The sequence below is a fragment of the Tenrec ecaudatus genome, chromosome 10, assembly GCF_050624435.1.
Source record: "Tenrec ecaudatus isolate mTenEca1 chromosome 10, mTenEca1.hap1, whole genome shotgun sequence".
Classification (NCBI taxonomy): Eukaryota; Metazoa; Chordata; class Mammalia; order Afrosoricida; family Tenrecidae; genus Tenrec; species Tenrec ecaudatus.
In genome coordinates this window covers 9985034-10006877 of record NC_134539.1, presented here as the reverse complement: position 1 = coordinate 10006877, position 21844 = coordinate 9985034, and positions in this window count along the sequence as shown.

The following is a 21844-nucleotide window of genomic DNA, read 5'->3' as shown; positions in this document are numbered from 1 at the left end:
CGCCTGCAAAAGACTCAGACAAGACCCACACCTCACACCATGGACACCATCAAATTCAAGAGAGGGCAAGGACCTAAACATAAAACAGAACAAATATTAATGGAAAATGTAGGAAGTGATAGCTATCTGACGGTGTTGACCTAACATCTGGCTGGCTATCTTTTTGTTGAAGAACACAATGCCTTGGTGATAATTTTCTATGTGTATGTGTGCATATATATACACGTATACACACATATACACATTCATGTATGCATACATATTTACAGTCTTAGCACACAGTTTTAATTCACTTATACAAATTTATGAACAATTTGGCAAGGTATGTGTGAATTAAATTTCATGCTCTTTCTAAAAGGATACCAAGTTGGTAATACCTTTCCAGTGAAACAAGTTCACAAAGCTAAGGTGTTTCTAGTTTAAGGGGTGGACGTATTACAGGAAATAAAAATGTTAGTGTGATTTTAATGTGAAAAAGTAACTGCTCTGTGTCTTACTTAGAGAATATTTCCTGTAGGATCTGACTTTTTTTAACTAGGTCGTGATGTAAGTGTAGAATTTGGCTTAGCTAAACGAAAAGACCGCTTTCTGTCACATTTCAGTGGCTTTTGCACTTGAGTATTTCAAATGCCAGTAGGGGCATAGATGGTGGCCAGGCTTCAGCAGAGCAGCCAGACTGAGAATAGAAAGGCCTCGCAATCAGCTTCTAAAGATTAGCGGGCAGAGCCAGTGGATTAAAAGAGAATTTTGAGGCATGGCCAATTAGTATCATCATTCTGTCATGATTCCTTATGTAATGTATTATAATTATGGACTCGATAAACCTGTGGTGATAGCTCTATATTGTAGGACATTCCCTACTAATGTATAAGACTAGGATAGACTTAAGACCCCACCTCAGTAGAGGATGTTAATCAAGCCATAACCCTTGTCTCCTTGAGAGCATCTCTAAGACCCCACCTTAGTACCGCTGTGAACCAAATCACACCCTTTGTTTCGCCGTGAACATCATTTACTCTACTTCAGTAGAGAGTATGACTTAAGATTCCATCCTTTGTTAGCAGCATCCTTTGGCTTCTTTGGCTAGATGATGGTACCTAAGGGGAAAGATGAGTCTTTCTGTTCCAGGAAAGAGTTACAGTTTCAGAAACCCATAGGGGCAGTTCTACCCTGTCCTACAGGGTTGCTATGAGTAAGCACCAACACAATAGTATTGGCTTTGGGGCATTTGGGGCTTCTGGCTCTAGACCTTGCATCTGGCTCATATTTCCCTGACTCGGTTTTGGGACAGAACAACACCCACCACCATGTAAGACTTTCTTCAAGGTTTCCTGAGCTTCTGGGGGATGTTGCAGTGAATCGCAGGACCCATGCACCTGAGGGCATATCCTCCAGGGAGAGGTGGGGGGAATAGAGGAGAATCTCATCTGAGAAGAGTATGCACATTTGAGACACCAGGAAGACCATTACCAGTCCATGCCACTAGGTAACCCCAGGTGTTTGCATTATGTTCCGTATTTAACACATGGAGTTCCTTCCATTTTTATTTAACTTGTTTAAGTGGTTGTGCATTACAGAATGAAGGATAAAAATATTCTTAGCTATCTCCTGCCATCTTTGTAACAGAAGAAAAATAGTCAAAGAGATTCTTTTTCAGATTGCCTTTTAAATTAGATTTGAGAAAATTTGCAGCACAGAGCACATTGGAGAATAAGTGACTTTGGTGTATATGCCTAAGTATGTGTATTTAAATGTAACACAGGTATACACAGATACATAGCAGAAGACCTAATACAAACATTAGTGTTGTCGTTGTTAAGTGGTGCTGTGTGGGTTCCCACCCATAGTGACCCGATGCACAACAGAAGGAAACTCTGCCTGACCTGCACCAGCCTCACAATTGTTGTGATGTTTGAGCCTGTTGTTACAGACACTGCATCCATCCATCTGGTCAGGGCGCTTTCTCCTTTTCTCTGACCCTCTACTTCACCAAGCATGATGTCCTTCTCCAGGAATTACTCTCTCCTGGCCACACGTCCAAAGCACAGGAGATGAAGTCAATTCTATACATTTTATTTCCATCATTCTTGAAAATGTTCCTGGGGAACTTGTGAATGAGCCACATTCAATGCTAAAGACTTTGTTATCTTTCAAAATAAAGCTGCTACAATGCAGATGCCTTGTTGTGTCTATCTGCTTAATTGTCTATCTGTGGGATGCACTTTTTCTCCACTTTTATCCATAAGACTTTGGCATGACTACAGAGCCCTTAACAATAGTGCTGGTGTTCCTTCCTTGAGGGTAATTCAGACGTTAAATAAGCTGTATGAATAAATACCAGTGACAGTGTAGGGAAGTTTCTACACTGCAAAGGGCTCAAGTCCTAATACAAGATAGACTTAAATCACCAGCATGAATACCCACTCTTTAAGAGCTTCTGAAAGCCCTTGTGGTATTCTGTATTCTTAATCATTTTATGAGCATTCAAGATTCAATTACATCACCAGGAAAACAAATAAGTAGCCAACTACCCTGAGCATCACTTCAGTAATTTTGGCAGAGCGTAAAGAGTGTCAGCAACTTCAGACCCGCAGCTCCAGCATCATGACACGATGCTGGACAAATGCTGAACATGATCATCATTATCCAGCCATGAAGAAAAGAGGGGGTTTTGAACTCACCTTAATTCATATGCTAACTCAGCTAAGCTCTGTCTTTCCTGAAAAGCTTAGAAAAACAGGGCTCAGATTTGCTTTGTGGACAATGTGGAAAGGTTAGAATCTCCAGAATTATGATATGATTTTCTATTTGTTTTTTAGACCCATAGTGAACCCTTTGTATGGAAAGACTGTGTGCCCTAAAAATGACAGGTTAGCAGCCTTCATGTGTGTCCTTCTATGATGTACTGTCAGATTGAACATTGGCACTTCAGCAACCCCCCACTAGCAGGCCATGTGTGCCAAAATACTATCAATATTATAAAAAATACTATCAATATTATCTAAGGCCTATCATGGTAAGTGTATTCCCAAATCATGCATCCGGACTCACATTCTGACAAGTCCAAGGATATTCACCATGGAGCAGGGTAGATTTCTGATGCATGGATGAGTGGGGTAGATTTAGGCCTTGTAATCGGCAAATGTATTATGTGATGATACATTGCCTCTCCTAGAGTGCATATCTTAGCAAACAGCATGATCTTGAAGTCAGTTTTAGTGTTTCTTTTAAAATCCTCCTCACCTCTCGCTTTCCTATCTTCCAAAGCCAATCGAATGTCCGTTCCTATAGATCTAACCTTTTGTGGTTGTCTTTGTTGTTCAGAGTCATGGAGTCAATTCTGACTCACAGTGACCTGTGTACAACAGAACCCAACACCACCCATCCAGCTTGTCCTTCATCTTTTTCACTGCCTCCCTATTTGACCAAACTTGCCGTCCTTTTCCAGGGACTGGTCTCTCTTGAAAACACGTCTAGAGAATGTAAGAGGAGGTCTCACTGTCCTGGCCTCTAAGGTTAAATATTTAACCTCTAAAGTAAAATATTCCCAGTATTTAACCATCAACAAGTTAATTTCCCTGCACTATTCTAAATTCTTAGCAATCTTATGCAGACAACAATAGGTCATTTTTAAATATCTCATATTATTGAAATAATATTCTTGTCTTTCCCTCTAGTCTTTAATTTGTAGAAGACTACTAACTCATGGTTTCATGGGAGAATTTCTGCTGTCCTGGGAGAAGATCCAGGTTAGACTCTTAACCAATGAACCTCCTGGATAGCCAACCCCCCTCTGTCACGGGGGCCTTTAGTACACCTGGAATGTTGAACGGATTTCAGTGGAGTTCCTAGAACTAGACAGATAGGGGAAAAGGCCTGGAGATTTACTTCAGAAAACCAGCGAATGAAAGCTCCATGAAGCACAAAGTCTGATTCACAACCGGGCATGGGGTGGGCAAAGGACCACGCACCACTGTGCTCTCATGTGCAGCTTCTCATGAGTTGGGGCCAGCTCAAGGGCAGCAAACAACAACCATTCTGATTGGGCTGGGTTTTAGCCATTCTCTGACCCCATCATGAAAATGGTACACCATGAGAAGTCCGGAAATGGGTGCAGGAAAATCGATTGCATGGAGATCTCACGGGTTGTGGAAATTATGCCTTAATGAAGCCTCAAGATAAGTGGCCCTACTATGCTCCACCCAGGATGGCCTCTCTAGCACAATGAAGAGAAAGAAACACACGTGTACACACCTCAGAACCACAGTTTTCACCTATCATCCTTTGAAGAAAGGAGGAAACCCCCCAAGGTCGCTTGTGCCCCATTCACTTATCTACTGCAACTTTGAATCTGGAGTGAGCCCAGTGAAGGAGTTAAGGTTAGAAAAGGACATTTCCAAGTAGTACATGCAGAACCCTAGAGATGTGAAGAAGCACAGCCTCCTGGGGGCAGATTGCTAAAAGTGGCTGGTCCCTGGGGTGCAGGGGACAGAGGACGGGGAGGGATAATGAGCAACGCCAGCCAGCACAGGTCCGTGCAATCACCGGCACCTTCTCTTTCTGTGGGAAGAAGACACATGGTGAATACAAACTACCATTCTCCTGAAAGCCTAATCACTCCTTATTTTCATAAATCTCATAAACTGCGTTTGTGAAAATGTAGCTTCATAGGCAAGGGAATCTGGTGCAGACTGACATGAAAGTGAACAATCCTCTGGATGTGGGGACATGCAGTTCCCATGGAGCTCTTGGAATCCCTGTCTACTTTATCCTGGTTTCCCCCAGGCACCTGCAAGAGCCATGCAGTGGCCCTAGTTGTTACTCTCCTTGCTGTTTGTTGCCGGCACGTAGATGCCGTCTCCCGCTGACCTATAAATGCTGTCGGGCTGTTGACCCTTCAGAACAAATCACCAGGTCTGTTTCCCAAAGTGCCTTCACTCATTGCCATCGAACTAGTCCCAGCTCCTATCGGCCCTGTAGGGCAGGGGAAACCGCCCCAGTCACCTTCTGAGACTGTAATTCTTTACAGGAATAGAAAGCACGGCCATTCTCCCGAGGACCAGCCGGTGGTTTTCGAATAGCTGACTTGGCAGTTAGAAGCCCGCTGCATAAGCACTAGTGACTTCCAAGTCAAACAAACAAACAAACAAACAAACAAACCCAAACTCACTGCTGTGGAACTGATGCCAACTCATAAGGTTCGCGTCTCCGAGCTTTGGGGTAGTAGCTGTGCACTGTACTGACTCCCCCTCATTATAGCACGGTCTCAAATGCCTTAAGAACTTTCACGAACATGCTGCATGACCCAATGAAGCATACGTACACATACAGACATAGATTTCCAGGCAGCCTGTAAACTAGGATCAGATGGAAAACCCACTGTATAGTCTCGATTAGTAGAAATACAGAGAACCAGAAAATGGTGTTGCATTCAGAAACAAACCCATAGAATGCCCTGCTTACTACATGAGTTGATAAGACTAAATCAGTCAGTAAAATCAAATTGTCCCATATCATTTTTCCCCGTGCCGTTAGATTCATGTTGTATTCTGTACAAGAAGCCATTTTAATAGCCCCCTATTTAACATGTATGGCCTTATTCATTGACTATCTAGCAACAGACTGATTATAGCTGAGGTCTACGAAGGAAGCAGAAGCAGTTGTTTCTGGTAATTTCAAGGCAACACAGACCCTTATAATTAATCCAGAGTGATCATATGGTGATGGATATATTGCAATGAACTAAATGTCGCATTTTCACTCCTGTACGTCAGTGATTATTTCTATTCTATGTAAACGGTGCATTGGACTCACTAGCTTTCCAAAGCAAGACTATTGAGTAGATGTATTATGGAACAGTAAGCTTGTAGGTTAGATATGAGGCTGCTAAACACAAGGTTGGTGGTTCACACCCATCAGCAGCCCAGCCAGGAAAGGATGGGGCTGTGTGTTTCCTTACAGATGCACAATCTTGGATAGGGTCCCCACGAGCAGGAATCAGATCCAGAACACTGGTTGTGGTTTGGGGTTTGGAAGCCAATGAGAATTGCTTGTTTTCTACATTCAGGATCCAGATAGCTCCAAAATTATACCAACATTCTCTGTCTCTCAATGTCCCCTCAATTGACTTGAAGACACTCCAACTGTCAGACACTGAGGGGACAGCCAGCCTTTCACTGGGGATGATGGAGGATCTGTCAGACTAAGAGCCAGGAGCCTGGCCCCCACTGAACGATACTCAACTCAGAGACAATGGCTTAAAAGCCATGTATTGAGGCTTCCGGCAATGTGTGGAGACACGGGGTTGTATAACATTATCCAAATTGGCAACATTGCCCCAAAGCGCAAATGGATACCTACTTTGGGGTGGTGGAAGGAAGAAAAAATAAAAGGAAAAGAGAGAGAATCGTTCTAAGGAAAAGACCAAATCACTCAGAGTAAGACTGATTATCCTGTTCTTGGGAAGAGATTTTGAAAAATGTTTTTTTCTAGTTTCTCATTTCATACAGCATTAAGCCTCGTATAATTTGCCAGGGTTAGATTTTCCCCCAAGTGCAGCAAACAGAAGACTCTAAGATGTCTTCTCCTTCGGGCCTTCCAGTAAAGACAGAGCTGTTTATCTGAGCAAAGCTTCCCTTCATTAAGCTCCTGCAGGTCCTGTACAGTGAGTTTGGTGACACCATGGAGAAGAAGAATCGACAGATCTTTCCTTTGGGACGGTTTTTCCTGCGAATATGTTACTTCCCAGGACTTCAAAGCCGCAGCATTCGATGCCAACAGAACCTGATCTGTGTGACTTAAGTTGGAACTGCATTTAGGGGGTTGAGCCTTCTCTTGATTTCACATGGCTGTTGTTAAGTGCCCCCGAGTGAACTCCAACTCAGAGTCACCAAAAGCACAGCAGAAGGAAACGCCGTCTGGTCCTGTGCCATCCTCACAAATGTTCTCAGGTTTGTGCCCATTGTTGCATTACTGTAGTGATGCTGTGGAGGAGGCTTGGGCTGTTATCCCACAACGTTAGCAGTTCAAACCCACCAGCCACTCTGTCAGAGAAAGATGAGGCTTTCTACTCCCATCAAGGTTTACAGTCTCAGAAATGCTAAGGAGAAGTTCTACTTTGCTCCGTCAGGTTGCTAGGAGCCAGACTACACTCACTGCCAGTGAGTGTGTCTATGTGGAGTCTAGGCACCATTTTCTTGGTTTTTTTGTCTTTCCTTCTATAATACCTTTTCTACCAATAAATGCATATTTTATAGCCAATAAGTACTTCCTTTTTCATTAGTTAGTTCTGCACTAGTCCTTTGTGGGTCTGCAAGGGAGAGGAGGTGAGATGGTGGTAAGACCAGAATGCCGATGAATAGAATCTTTGGATTGACTTCAACATCTCACTGAAGCCTGTTGTGGCTGTTAGCTGCCACCGAGCCCAGCTTCACAATGGCTGCTCCAGGCAGAATGGAGTGAAAGGCTGGCTAGTCTGGCACGATCCCTTTGATGGGTCTCAGATTCCACTACTAGGATCCATCAGACTGTGCATGAGGTACGTTGATCTGGAATAGAACCCAGAACTTCTATTGGGAAGTGAGAACTCTGCCATTGAACTACCCACCTCTTTCACCCTTGCAAGTGTAAGGCCTAGTTATTTCCCTTCTTTCATAACTTTTTATTTACACGAGAAAATATTAATTCTGATACAGCTGTGATGGGAAGTTATCTCCCTGAAATAGAATGAAATATCCAAATAAAACCACCTAGAATACCGATACAGAGAGTTTATAAGCTTTTGCGCTATCTTATTTTTTCAGTCTTGAATACTTTTGACCATTAATGGTAGGGAACATTAAGATGTAACTTTGCAGCCCATTTTCCCCTTACAGATGGTCAAAACGCTACCAAGTATAAAGTTCTTATCACTCCTTACAGCCCACTGGAATTTTCTGATGTCGATGTAGTAAGCATAAAAATAGACTTGGCTGAAAGACCAAAAAGTAGCTTGCCACGTGATGGCCCTGTACCAGTTGCTCCAGCAGTTAGAAGCATTAAAAGGCTTTGTATTTACTTTAACATATATATGAAACTAGAATAACTATTTCTGGGTCCATTAGTTAGTTAGAAATTAGCCCTATTCTTTAGAGGGCCGATTCTACTCATTCTTCGGCGGGAGCTTGAGAGGCATTTGAGTGACATCACTGATTAAGATACACAATCTAAGTTAAGGATCGTTATTTTGATAGCATTGACAACACAAGCTTACACTTGGTATCACAGCAGAAAAATAATCACTGGCATGCTACTCTGGAGTCCTTTTATGAAAAATACCAGTCCATATAAAACATGTCCTAGAGAGGAGGAGGTGTGGGACAGCAAGCTTGATTCATGTTGTTAAGCTGGAACTTTGCCTTGTGTTCTGAAGAACTCGTTCAACTGTAACTGGCTCATGACCTTGAGGAAATCTTTCATCCAGACTTAACCTCATCTCCTCCTCATTTTCAAAAAGAAAACAGGAGAAGCTTGGATGGCATGATTTCTTGAGCAATGTTGAGCTTTGAAATGTCAAGACCAAAAGAAAGATGTGTCAATGGGCTCAACATTCTTCCCTGTGTCCAAGGGATGTCTTGTTCCCCAGAAGATGGTGATCCTGAAAATTGTTTAATATAAGAGAAATTTTGCATAGAATCTAAAACCTGATCTCCAGGGGCTTGGGAGGCTGCTGCGAGATGCTTACAGATAGGAGGCTCAAGAAGGGGCCGTGCTCAATTACTTGACTTGAGTGAAGGGCGGCCAATTTATGTACATGAAAATATTTCCTAAAAGTAAGGAGAGAAGACTGACCCCATCAGAGCAGAATTCATGAGTATGGGGTGGGGGGACGACTATTTCCAGCAGAGAGAATTGGGGAGTTGTCCATGAAGAACATAGGAGTGAGAGGCTTTCGGAACATTTCATCTTTCAGTGAAAAAGCACTGAGTTAGCATCTGAGATAAGAAAAGTCAGACACGGAATTTTCCTCTTTGAAATGTAGTGTGATTGGCGGAACCATGAAGCTAAAACACCTCATGTCAAGTATTAAAAACTCTATGAGGTAAAATGTATGAGATACTCGGCATCTGCCTGGGACTTAGTGTTCCTCTAACAGATGTATTTTTGATCATTGCTGTCACTGTTTTCATTGAAGTAAGCATGAGATATTAAAATACGGACAATCAATCCAGATTCAATGCATCAAGGAGGGCTCCCCAGAGGAGGTGACATTAGAAATAAATTTCGAAGAGCAAGTAGAAGCTAACCTGCTGAACCTGGGCAGCAGGGATAAGGAAAGAAAGTCGATCCAGGTATTAAAGTCAGCAAACGCAGCCTGTGGAAAAAGAGCGTGTCGTTTTCGAAAGGTTGCAAGGAGCTTGAGGGTGACTAGACTCCGTGAGGTCAGGCATGGAAAGTGCCAGACCTCTCTGTCTATAGCAGGGGTATCCCCTCCACTCCACTCCATGGTCTTCAGAGTAATTGAGGTTTTGAATCGGAATGGAGTTCATGGAAAGATTTCCGACGAGGGAACTAGTCCTGTCTGGACAATGTGGAAAATGAATTCCATAGAGATACCCATACACCAAGAGACCAGGTAGAAAAGTGTTGCCGTAGCCCAGGTGACAAACTGCGGAGGACTGGACCTGCAGCAGTAGGTATCTGTGAGGCTCAGGGAAGGACGAGATTATGAAACCCTTAGAAGTGGGAGTCCTCGGGAGTCTGGGGGTGTGGGGTAAAGGCGGCCTCCACATTACTGGTTTCGGGTCTATAGAGCTCATCTTGTGCTTGCATCTTTCAGGATGCCCAAATAGCAGGTACAATCCTCCAAAAGCGATACACATCTTGGAGAACACAGAGGACACAAACAGGAGACTTTGGGTTTCTGTCTGTGCGGGTAAATCCCCTGTTTGATCAAATACAGCTGCGTCCTGGTCTTCAAGAATTACTTCAGTGGATTGATTCTTATTTGCCTTTTTCACCAGAGACCTGCAATTGTTTTTTAGGGTTTGGTTTGGTTTCCCAATTGGGAAACTTCAGGGAAGAGAATGCACACACACACACACACACACACACACACACACACACACACACACACACACACACCCCTCTCCTACCATTCGACATCCTACATCAACACTGCACATGAAATTGCCCTGGACCATGGAGAGATGGTCAATGAGAGTTGCATAATAGGCCTGAACCTGCAGAGAGAGAGAGAGAGAGAGCAAGCCTCAAGCTGCAGTTAAGTCTGGCTGCATCTGCAGAGAGAGAGTGATCAGAAGAGTTGCTAAGTTAACGTCGAGACAATGGAGTGGAAGAAGAGCACTGGCCAATGGACAGGAACCTGTGAGGACATCATCACTTATGATCCTAAGAAAAGTGATCAGGAAAAGGTCCTTGAGTTTTATTGCTGAAATGCTTAGTGACATCGAAAATGTTTAAGGAACATACCGCACGCAGTTTAGCAATACTCATCCATGAGCCAATGGCGGTCTGTCATGAAGACCAGCTGTGGAAGCACTTTCAGGGTGTTTGAGGCATGTTGAAATTGTATGAATTTTAAACACGGTCACAATACCAAGTATAGAGATCTAAAAAAAAATCAAGAAATATATGTTCCATTACAGTTCACATCTGGGTGGCTGACTCATGCCAGCCTGCTAAATGACCAGAAATTGGTGCCAGTGGGCATGGTGAGATGGAGGTGAGAGAGATCATTTACGATTTCCATCTCTGGGCAAGATGGGTTCTGCGAGCAGGAGGGAGGCCTGGATGAGCTCATTAATGCACAGTCCTCAGTGGACCCAGTTGTCCCGGGAGCTGAGACAGTGAGAAGCTGGGACAAGAGAAAGTGGCTGACCACTTCTGTAAAACGCAAGTATTACTTCTGATTCCCTTCTTATTACAAGAAATTCATTTGGCACCCCAAATAAAGTCCTAGAAAATGCTGCGATGTGCTTGAGCCTCCGGCAATGAACTTGACACATTGCAAATACTCCATAAAAGATTCCTCTTTCCTTCCCAAGAGGGATGAGGTGGTGGTTGTTGCTGACGCTAAATTGTTGGCTTAACTTCCCTTCCCCAGCCCAGAGCTGACCAACTACCAGGAATTCCGTAAATACTGCATCCAACCACTACTTGTTAGGAAAGAAGTCAGGAACACCCTTGCATCGTGAGAGAAGTTTTAGTTTGGCCGGTGGCCTGCCTGCTTGTGCTTTCCTTCCGGACTTCCTTGACGCACTCCCTGTCTGCGCAGGCACAGCCGCCTGAGAGCGATGTGCGATTGTGGCTGTAATAGTATTGGAGGCCCCTGAGACTGTGCCTTATGAAGACAAATAGTCGACATAATAATAAAATTAAAATATTTCTACAGTTCTAAATTTAGAAAATGACTCTCTTCTTTTTATAAATGATAATGGCTTGTAAAATAGTTCAGGCTTTGCAGCTGTGGAAAGGGTTTCATACTGTTTATAGGATATATATATATATATATATATATATATATATATATATATCTTTATTTAAACAGAGTATTCAGATGCAGACTGTGCCTTCTAAATTTGACAACGCCTTGTGAAAAGTGCAGGACATAAGCCCTTCATTTGAAAGGGCTCAAGACTGGCCATGTTAGAGGTGTGAGCCCCACTCGGCAGGTCAAACCCCACTTCCTGGCATTACTCACCCCATCTGCTTATAAACTGAATTGGAAAGGCAGAAACAGTTGTTGGAAAGTTGTCCTTGTTTGGTTACTGTTTTAAAAGATGGCATCTTGTGGAAAATATATGCTATATTTATATATGTGTGTATATGTATATGTGTATTTCAAAATCAAGCCCACTGCCATTTTGTCCATTCAGACCCTATAGAGACCCTAAAGAGCGTGCCTGAAACTTTCATCTCTAAAAGAACAGACAGCCTCATTTTCCCCCTATGGATTTGAAGGATCAACCTGTGTTTACCAGCCCAACCACAGCACCACCAAGGCGCACACGCGCGCGCACACACACACACATTTGCCATCTCAACATTCTTCATAGACGCAATTTAGAGGCAGGGGACAGGCTGGCCTCTATCACTTCCTTTTGGTGTAAATTATTTGGGTTTCCTTCTCTCACCAGTTTGTTTCGCACGGGCTTCCAGTTTCGCAGGTTTTTCTCTGTTGGCTGTCAGCCCTTCTATGCTCCCACCCATGGTCAAGTCAGACTGGGTTTGGAGCTGTTTTGTAGTTGGACGAGGCCACGCCGTCTTTGTCCAGTCTTGGATCCTCATCTCTGTCTTTCCCATCCTGACTCGCGTTGGACTGATGGTTTGGTGTCTTAAAGATGAGCTGCATAAAACAGTGAACCCCAAGAAGAGGCTGGGCATGCTGCAGCAATATGCTAAGGGATGAGTCTCTCAAAGGATAGCTTCTGGAGCCCCATAACCACATGCTCAGAGTCAACAGGTTCAGTAAGAGGTATTGGAAATCGGCCTCTGATGGGCACAAATAGTTAGCAAAAAATGGAGAGTTTTCTGTCTGAATGGGTGTTTGTGAAAATCCCCAAAGCTCAAGCTTTCGCCAGAGAGAATCATTGCCTAAAGTAGAATCAAGGACCTATATTTCTATCCTCCGTCATCATTCCACCCCTACTTGCAATTGTACAACTCTCTCCTAATTTGCCAATGAACAGCCCCCGAGTTTCAAAATTTAGGGTACAAGAGAGTAACTTCAAGCACGAATATGGATTTCTTTTTGAAAAAAATTAACCTCCCTCTTTCTTCTCCTTATTTCTTTCTTTGACTTTAATGAGCATGTTGTCAAACCACTACAAATGCAACCAGACACACGGACAACTACTAGAAGTTCGGAAAATACAGGATTCAAATGTTACCTGTTCAGGAACATTTTTACATTGGTCACATAAGTTTTTTGCTTGTTTGGCGGCTTTCTGATTCTGCTGTCGTTTTCAGTTCTGTAGACCTACTCAAGGGACTCCATGTCTCAGAAGGGACAGCATCCTAAAGCTGTTGGCACCTCGGGCCAAGTGCCAGCAGACTCACGTGCACTCATTGCAGTGCGCCTGGGTACGGCCTGTTTGATCACCACAGGAAAGGGCATCTTTGCCAGTGGTCCTCCAAACTACTGCCTGCAAGCCACAAGTTTGCCCATGAAAGAATTATACATGGAACAGACATTAACAAAATAATTGTATGCACTAAATTCTAACGATTATCACAGTCAACTAATTAATCAGTAAGCATTGCAGATCCATCAAATAAGTTGGTTTAATTTCAGAGAACTTGGATTCTTGGAAGCAGATAACACCATATCTGTATTGGCTTGAGGGCACACAGTAAAGCAAACAAACAAACAAACAAACAAATGTAGTGAGATACCTCAGAGGATCGCATGACACAGAGTGTAAAACGTACACCCTTCCAATCAAGAGGCGAGCAAACATCTAGAATGGTGTTTGAATCAGATTCTTTCTCCCTCCAACTATTTGCATTCCGGAACAACATGGCTTCTCATCGCTGTCTTTTGCCACATCTCTGCCAGCCGTTCTGTTTCCCATAAACATGATGCCATGTCGTTGATGGGTGCCTTTGAGTTGGTTCTGACTCAGCAGCCCTACGTGCGGCAGAACAAAACACAGCCCAATTCGACATGAGCCTCACTATTGCTCATAGGTTTGAGTCCATTGTTGCAGCCACTGGGGTAATCCTCCCATCCAGGGTCTTCATTTTTTACACTTCCCCCCTTCTTTATCCAGCATGATGTTCTTTTTTCAGGCACAGGTCTCTCCTGATAACATGTCAAATCTTTACTCCGTTCCAGAACAATGAGAGAATAGAACTGTGGCATTAAAATCCTAAATGCCCACGGACTACAATGAGTTGACTCACCTGTATCTGGTACCTGGGGCCACTGATGGTGCTGAGAGAGACCATCGACTTGGTTCCAACTCATGCAACGTATGCACAATAGAAGGAAATGACACTTCCTAGACCAGCTCCACGCTCCTTAGAATGCCTGTGCCTCTCTCTTGTTGTGGCTGCTGAGAAGCAAAATTCCAACAGACATTCAGCCAGCATGTCTCCCTTCGATGGAGACACCATTCGCTCTTTATTAGAAGAGAGAGATGGCTAAGGGATGGGATGGTGGACAAAGAGCTATCACCCGAACATCAAGGGAAACTCTTTCTGCATTCGCCATTTATTTCTTGATTCAAATCAGCAGGAGAGTTAAAAACTCATTTGGCAAGTGGAACCTAAAACTTAAGTCTCACATAGATGTTAACATCGTCAATGATCAGAAGTGAATCTTTAAAGCAATAAGTGTGAAAATACTACTGTTGGCTGATATTTCTCCCACGGGGCTCCATAGAGTGGTGGTGACAACGCTGACTGCTGAGCCCAATATTTATATGGATAAGTGAGCAAAATCATGTACATCTGGAAGTATAGTCTATGTTGCTGTGTACCAGTGAAGCTTTTTTTCATTTATTGTATTAGGGGGTAATATTTTATTACATAAATTAGTTTTTTGGATTCAGATTTTCTTTGCATTGTTCTAGAAACACCAAAGTGGTGATACTCGTGCTCACAAACAAAATAAAATATTAGCTAGTAAATCTACTACACTGTCATTAGTTCCCTTCTCTTTTCATTTAAAGTCCTTTGCACTTTTAACTGGTAATCGGTGGATGGTGGGCGGGGGGTAGGGTAATTTTGTTTGCCTGGGCTCTCTGGTTTCCTTGAGCACCAGGTCATTCCTGAGCAGCCAGTCAGAACCGCCATTTTGTCAAAATTGATGGCGATGAACAGGTGCTGTGAAGATCGACTTACCAATTTTCTCCACCAGAAAACCCAGGAGCTCGTTGGGACGATTTCTTTTATAGAATGTTTTCATAAACTCATTGCACAGGTTGCAAATACATGTTTGGGGAAGAATTAGGTTTGGTTGTAACATTTTGACTCAACTCTAAAATATGACCAAGCCAGACATGGTCAGCATTCTTTCCAATTCCAAATATGTTGTTGCTTTTCAGGTGCCGTCGAGTGGGTCCTGACCGACAGTGACCCTACATGCAGTAGAACAAAGCACGGGCTGGTGTTGTGCCATTTTCACAATTGTGATGTTTGAGCCCTTTGCTGCAGCCACTGTGGCAATCCATTCCATCAAGAGTCTTTCTTTGTATTTAAAGGAAAGTGTTTGCTTGTCAACATTTTTCAGTATCAGATAAATATTTATGACAATAACAAAGACAAATGTAACTGGGCCCGAGGAAAGCATCTTTATGTGGCTGGCCTATTGATACATGACACATGTGTCTCTGTGACACAGAGCTTTCCCAATGCACAAATACTCTCGCTGATCAAAAATGTTTAATTAAGCCCATTCCAAAAGGACCACTTGAAAACAATATTTTTAAGTCTCTAAAGGAACACTGGGTCATGATGAGTCAGAATCAACTGGAGAGCATTCCACAATAACAGGTCTGAGAAGGCAGAGTACAATTGAGTTGTCATTGCTGGTGGACATCACACCAGCTCCAGCTCATGGAAGCCGGATGGATGTTGTTCTCGTTGTTAGATGACATAGAGTTGATTGTGACCCATAGGGCCCCTCGGTACAACAGAACAAAACACTGGATGGTCCTGCATGACCATTACAATCATTCCTTTGGCCGACACTCGGGATTGCAGCCATGGCGTCAGTCCATCTTCTTGAAGGCCTTCCTCTTTTGCGTTGTGCCTCCACTTTACCAAGCATGGTGTCCTTCTCCAGGGCTTGTTCTCTCCTGGCAACATGTCCAAAGTCTGTAGAAGGAGTCTTGCCATCCTTGCCTCCAAGGAGCACTGGCCGTAGGAAACTTGGGCCAAATCCAAGATCTTTGATATATTTGATCCTATTGTTGAAGCTACTATATGGAACCATCTCAAGAGACTCATTAGAGGAAGTTTTCAATGATGCAGTTTAGAGCATTCATAATTCAGGCTGAAATATCTTTGTTACCATCAGTACTTAAATGACTACTTCCATTGTTTCTTCACTTTCTAACTGAAGTCTAATATGGCAAATATGTGCTAGGCATGGTTCTGTAGGGATACGAAGCCAGGACACTTATGATTTTATATCTACAAGAGGATAGGCGTATACAGCAGGAAGGACTATAGTCTACACACAGTGCAGCCTCCAGACCAAGCGATGTCTGCACTAGCAACATGGAGAAGCAGGTCTCCAAGGAGCCTCAAGCTCTAGTAATACCATCCAAGGGCTGGCCTGGTCTATAGGTAGTGTAGCTCACAGGTTGAGGCAGAGAACTAGCTAAAGCAGCAGCATGCTCCTAACACCAGAGAGCAAGCAATTGGGGCGTGTGTGTGTGTGTGTGTGTGTGTGTGTGTGTGTGTGTGTGTGTGTTGCATAAGGTGATCAGATGTCCGCTTTTGGCTGGAGAGTCCCAATTTTGAACAATTTTTCCCGCTTCCCACTACATTTTAAAAAGTCCCGATTTTTGGAAAGAATGCACGACAAGCTAGGGTATATGGTTTCCGGCTGCCATGTGGCTATTTCGCCAGCATATGAGTTTTATCAATGGTGTCCCACTTTACCAATGTTAAAATCTGGGCCCCTTAGTCTTGCAGGGTCATTTATCTCTTTGCCCTCCACTCAAACTGCGACCTGATCAATCCCCCATGTCCCTATTGGCCACTTTGAGACAATACAGCTGCCTATCACAAAGTGTCAGCACACATATTAGAAATCATCAGGAGGAAAGCACCCCCTTGTGAACGGGGCCAGAAAGGAAACCCTTTTCACCATTCTGATTCCATATTGTGCTGGGAGTCCGAGCCAGAGCTATTAGACAACAAAAAGCAGTCAGGGGCATCCAAACTGGCATATCTATTTTCAGATCATATCATTTTATATGTAGAAAACGCCAAAGACTCAACAAGAAAAGTTGTTGGAAATAATTGGAACATTGGGCAGCACGGCAGGATACAAGATCAACATGCAAAAATCAACTGGCTGCCTGTATACCTCTGAAAAGGAAATCAGGAAAACAATACTATGTATAATTGTCACCCAAAAGATGAAATACTTAAGAATAAGCCTAGCCGGAGCAAGAAAAGACTTATATAAAGAAAACTGCAAAACACTACTACAAGAAAGCAAAAGAGACCAACACCAGTGGAAGAATGCTCTGTGTTCATAGGCAGGAAGACTTTACCTTGTGATGATGTCACTACGAATTAGGGCAACTTACAAATGCACTGCAATTCTGATCTATCCCAGGATCAAACAAATCACCAACTTTATCTGCAAAGGAAAGAGACTCAGGGTAACCAAAGCATTATGGAAGAAGAAGAAAGTCAGAGGTTCCCGTCTCCCTACCTCAAAACCCACTACACCGCTGCAATACTCAAAAACAACCTGGCATTGGTACAGCGATAGATACTAGACTAAAGTAACAGAATAGAGAATCTAGAAATAAATCCATCCTCCTACAGACAACTGATTGTTCACACATTAGTTTAGGAAGACATATTGAAAATAGCATTCACTGCTTAAAGTACAAACCAGGCTGTCTTAGAAGAAGTTAAGACCACAGTGCTCCTTAGAGGCAAGGAGGGCAAGACTTCGCCTTATAAATCAGGAGAGATCAGTCCCTGGAGAAGGACAGCATGCTTGATAAAGTGGAAGGGCAGCGGAGGGGCAGCGAGAAGGAGGAAGGCCTTCAAGGAGATGGATTGACCCCTGTCTGCAACAATTGACTTAGGCATGGGAACAATTGAAGGGTAATCTGGTGTTCTGCACTGTTGTGCATAGGGTCTCGGTGGCATGTAACAACAACTATCTTACCTCTGGAGGTGTAGTCCCTACACATTGGGCTGCTAACTGCAAGGTCATCGGTTCAAAACCTCCAGCCGTTCCGTGGGAGAAAGTCGGGACTTTCTACTCACATAATGAGTCCAAGTCTTCAAGACTCACAGGGACAATTCCGTGCTGTCCTATAGGTTCACTGTGAGTTGGCATTGACTCGATGGCGGTGAGTTTCACTTTTGGCTTTAACCTTTATGGGAGTAGCTCACCAGGTCTTGTTCCAGAGGATCCCTGAGTATGTGTGTTCACACCACCAACGTTAGGTTCATGGCTGAAGGCTTAATGACCCACAACACAGGCGCACTCCTATACTCTGACTGGAACACCACTGGGAAACCAAATAGAGGGGCTGAGCAAGGGGACCTGTCACCTTTGAGAAAGCAGGCATTCTGGATACCTTTACTTCTTAAGAAATAGGCCGTATTCCTTCCCAAGGTTGACACCCAGTGAAACCAAATTGGGCGCCTTCAGAAATGCACCCGTAGATGGGCAGAGATGCCAAGAGAGCAGCGTACTTGCCCACACGGACCAGAGGCACCAGCGAGCTGCATTGCCTCACAGCCCACAGATCAGGCCAAGGTTTAATTCGGCTCCATTTGGAAACTCTTGTACTGAAAGTGAAAAGGCCGAATGTGGTTTGGGGGGTTCATTTTCTAGGGATGAAAGTCCCTGAACTCTATCGACAACAGTAGACTGGGCTCCTCATGGGCCCCAAAGTTATTGCTGACTTCCTGAGAATCCCTTCTGTGTTTCCAGTCTCGTCTTGTCTCCTTTGCTGGTCACGGCTCTCTCGGGGCCCAGGGCAGACCTGCTTTCCGTCTGCTCCAGGAGTTTGATTTCCGCTCATTTTGTTAGGCTAGGTGGGTCAGCTGGTGTGTGCACACACTTGACTTAATGCAGTGTGATGGAGCATGGAGGACACAAGCAGCCTCTCCCAGGCCTCTCTGCAGGCCCAACGCGACCAGCACCCAACTTTGGATAGAGTCCCATGTTCCCCACAGATGGCCCCGCATTGAAAGCTTGTTGGCCGGTGACGCTCTGAAGTACCGATAATGCCACGTGCTCATTTGAACATCCTGCAGTTCCCATCCTTGAAAGAGAGAGTCTGGTTTAAATAATCCAACTGTGGGGAGTGCAGTGGTGGAAAGGTGTAGTGTATCTCATGTGCACGCATTTGTGCGCACGTGGCACACACACACACACACACACGCAAAGACTGTATAACCATTTCTGCCATCAGGTCAAGAAATCTTTAGCAATAAACTCTGCAGTCTACAGCATGTCATTTTGCCAAATGTTACATTCACAATGTTCTCTGTTCTGGCATACAGCAGTGCAATGGAATGTAGGTAGGGCCTCTGAATTGTATAAACTCTTTGGATTCGTTCTTTAATACTTGCATCAGTGTGTGTGTGTGTGTGTTTGTGTATGTTTGTATGTGTATAGATATATTTAAAACAAGACATAGTACAAAAAATGCATCAACCAAAACCAATTTCACTGCCATCGAGTCAATTGTGACTCATAGTTGCTCCTACAGGACAGGGTAGAACTGACCCTGTGGGTTTCCAAGATTGTAATGCTTCATGGGAACAGAAAGCCCCATCTTTCTCCCTCGAAGGGACTGGTGATTTTGAACTGCTGACCTTGCAGTTATCAGCCTAATTTATAACCACCATGCTGCCTGGGGTTCTGCAAAAAAAACAAAAAAAACAAAAAAAAAAGTATAGAGTACAAGAATAGATTCTGTCAAACTCAGGAAATCTAGGTGAGTGTCAAATAAAGGTAAGACAAACGTGTTGATGTGCAGGGTAAAATTATGCTCTGAGGTACCTGTTCCTGGCTGCTACCAGTGGGCCACCAGGTTAGCCACGAACTTTCATACCTCAATGCAAAGAAGGAACTACAATCAGTTACGTGATTCCCAGCGTCTATACAATGAAATCGAGTCTGGCCCTTGTGTAGAGAAAAGAGAGGTGTTTGTCTCAGGAGGCCTCCTGAAAGCGATACTGTTGGTAGATGTGGACCTTGTTTCCACCGCAGGGTTTCTGTGTTCAGTTTGCCTTGGATATACCACAGAGGGTTTGGAAGTAGGATTAAGCATGTGGCACACGCACTGGTCATGTAAGTATTGATTCGAATCCGCTATACTTAATAGATGGCGTTTTAGAGCCCATGGTTACCGATAACAATGAAAACTGTAGAGTTGGGAGTGGTTTTCCCCAGGGAATGGTGGTAGGCATCAAAGGATCGTTTCATCCACTGCATCTTTCCTGATCACTCCACGCCGTGAGATCCTGGACTTCTTTCTGATCATATGATGTGGTTGATTCCACTGGGTTTAGAAAGGAAGGATCATCTTACAACTAAGCCATTGAGGGTCTTGTGATCTGTGTTCCAATTGGTCAGCTCCCTTTCACAGTCAAATGTCGCTCAAAGAGCTCCCTCCCCCACTGTCTCAACGTGTCTTGGTCATTGCAAAAAATCTGAAGGTCAGAACTGGCACACATGAGAAAAGCCCCAAAAGTGAATGAACCTACAGCTTCAGCCTTGTAGTCGTATTCATACGTGAAAGTTGGGCTTAAAAGAGAATGTTTTGACTGTTATAATTAACTACAGGGATTGATTTTTTTAATCATAAACTTTTGATGAAACATTTCACGCAAAAAACGCATAGACAATCATTCTGATGTCACCCTCCTGAAAATGTCACCGGTGGGTATCCACACACCCTGCCAGCTCCCTCAGGGCATCCCTGGAGAGGATGCTTTAATGAGACTCTCATTCTCGCTAAACACGTTCCTAAATTTGGGACAGAAGCTTACCAATATAGAGCCATTAAATGGAAGACACTCATTAAACCACTTATTCATTTAAATTAAGAGAAAAAGATGAGCTATGCCAGATGTATGCAGACTCAGAATAGAACTGCTCATGTGTAAATAATATACTTTGCTTGATTTTTGAAGCTTGATCAAAACAGATTGATGTTGCAAAGTGCCTTATTTGTTCATTGATTTCCATGTTCCCTCTGCTGGGTGTGTGATTCTGCACCAGAGGGACACCTTGGGCAGTATGTCTGACCAGGGCAGATGCCACGTATAGGAACGGCTCTATAGCCATAGGATGCACACATGGTGCCTTGCAAATATTTATGGCATCCATGGTGTTTCCATTTCCATCCCTTTGCCAACTATTGACATTCCACACCTGGTAAGATCATGCTGTGAGCATTATATAATGATCAAAGCACTTTTACAAGAAAATGTTGTAGCATCCGAATTGATGAGGGAGATTACCAAACTCCAAGTGGCCCTTGGGCATTCAAAAACTCCAACTCACTGCCATCAAGGCAGTTCCAGCTCATAGAAACCCCATAGGACAGAGTAGAATGGCACCTGTGGGTTTCCATGACTGTGCATTTTCGTGGGAGTGCACAGCCTCATCATTCTTCAGGGGAGCCACTGGTGGGTTTGACATACTGACCTTGTGGTGAGTGGCTCACTGTGCCAGTGTAATAGGTCCTTGATGATATAAACTCCATCATATTCATGCTGTATTCGTTGCCTTCAGGACAGGTCTGCCACACATCTCTCTGAACGTAGGCATACCGATTTACCTGCACATGGGAACACTGAGAGCAAACCTAAGCTTTAAGGCTGATTTAGAAAATTTAAACTTCTGTGTTCCAAACGCAGCTGGGCTAGAGTAGTATTTATTTTGCATGTGATGAAGTGTGATGTAAATTAGTAACACAGACATGAATTTTTTCCTCTGTATTGCTGTAAATACATCCTCTGGCAAGCTCACCTGTAGGGTATGGGACATATTTTGAGCCACAACAATTCACCCAGAAGGGGAGAAGGTAGGGATACCCATTATTCACTAAAGCATGCTTGTTTCCTCCCTATTTTTTACACTTTTATGGGAAACACAGTATATCTGGAGAGCCCTAAT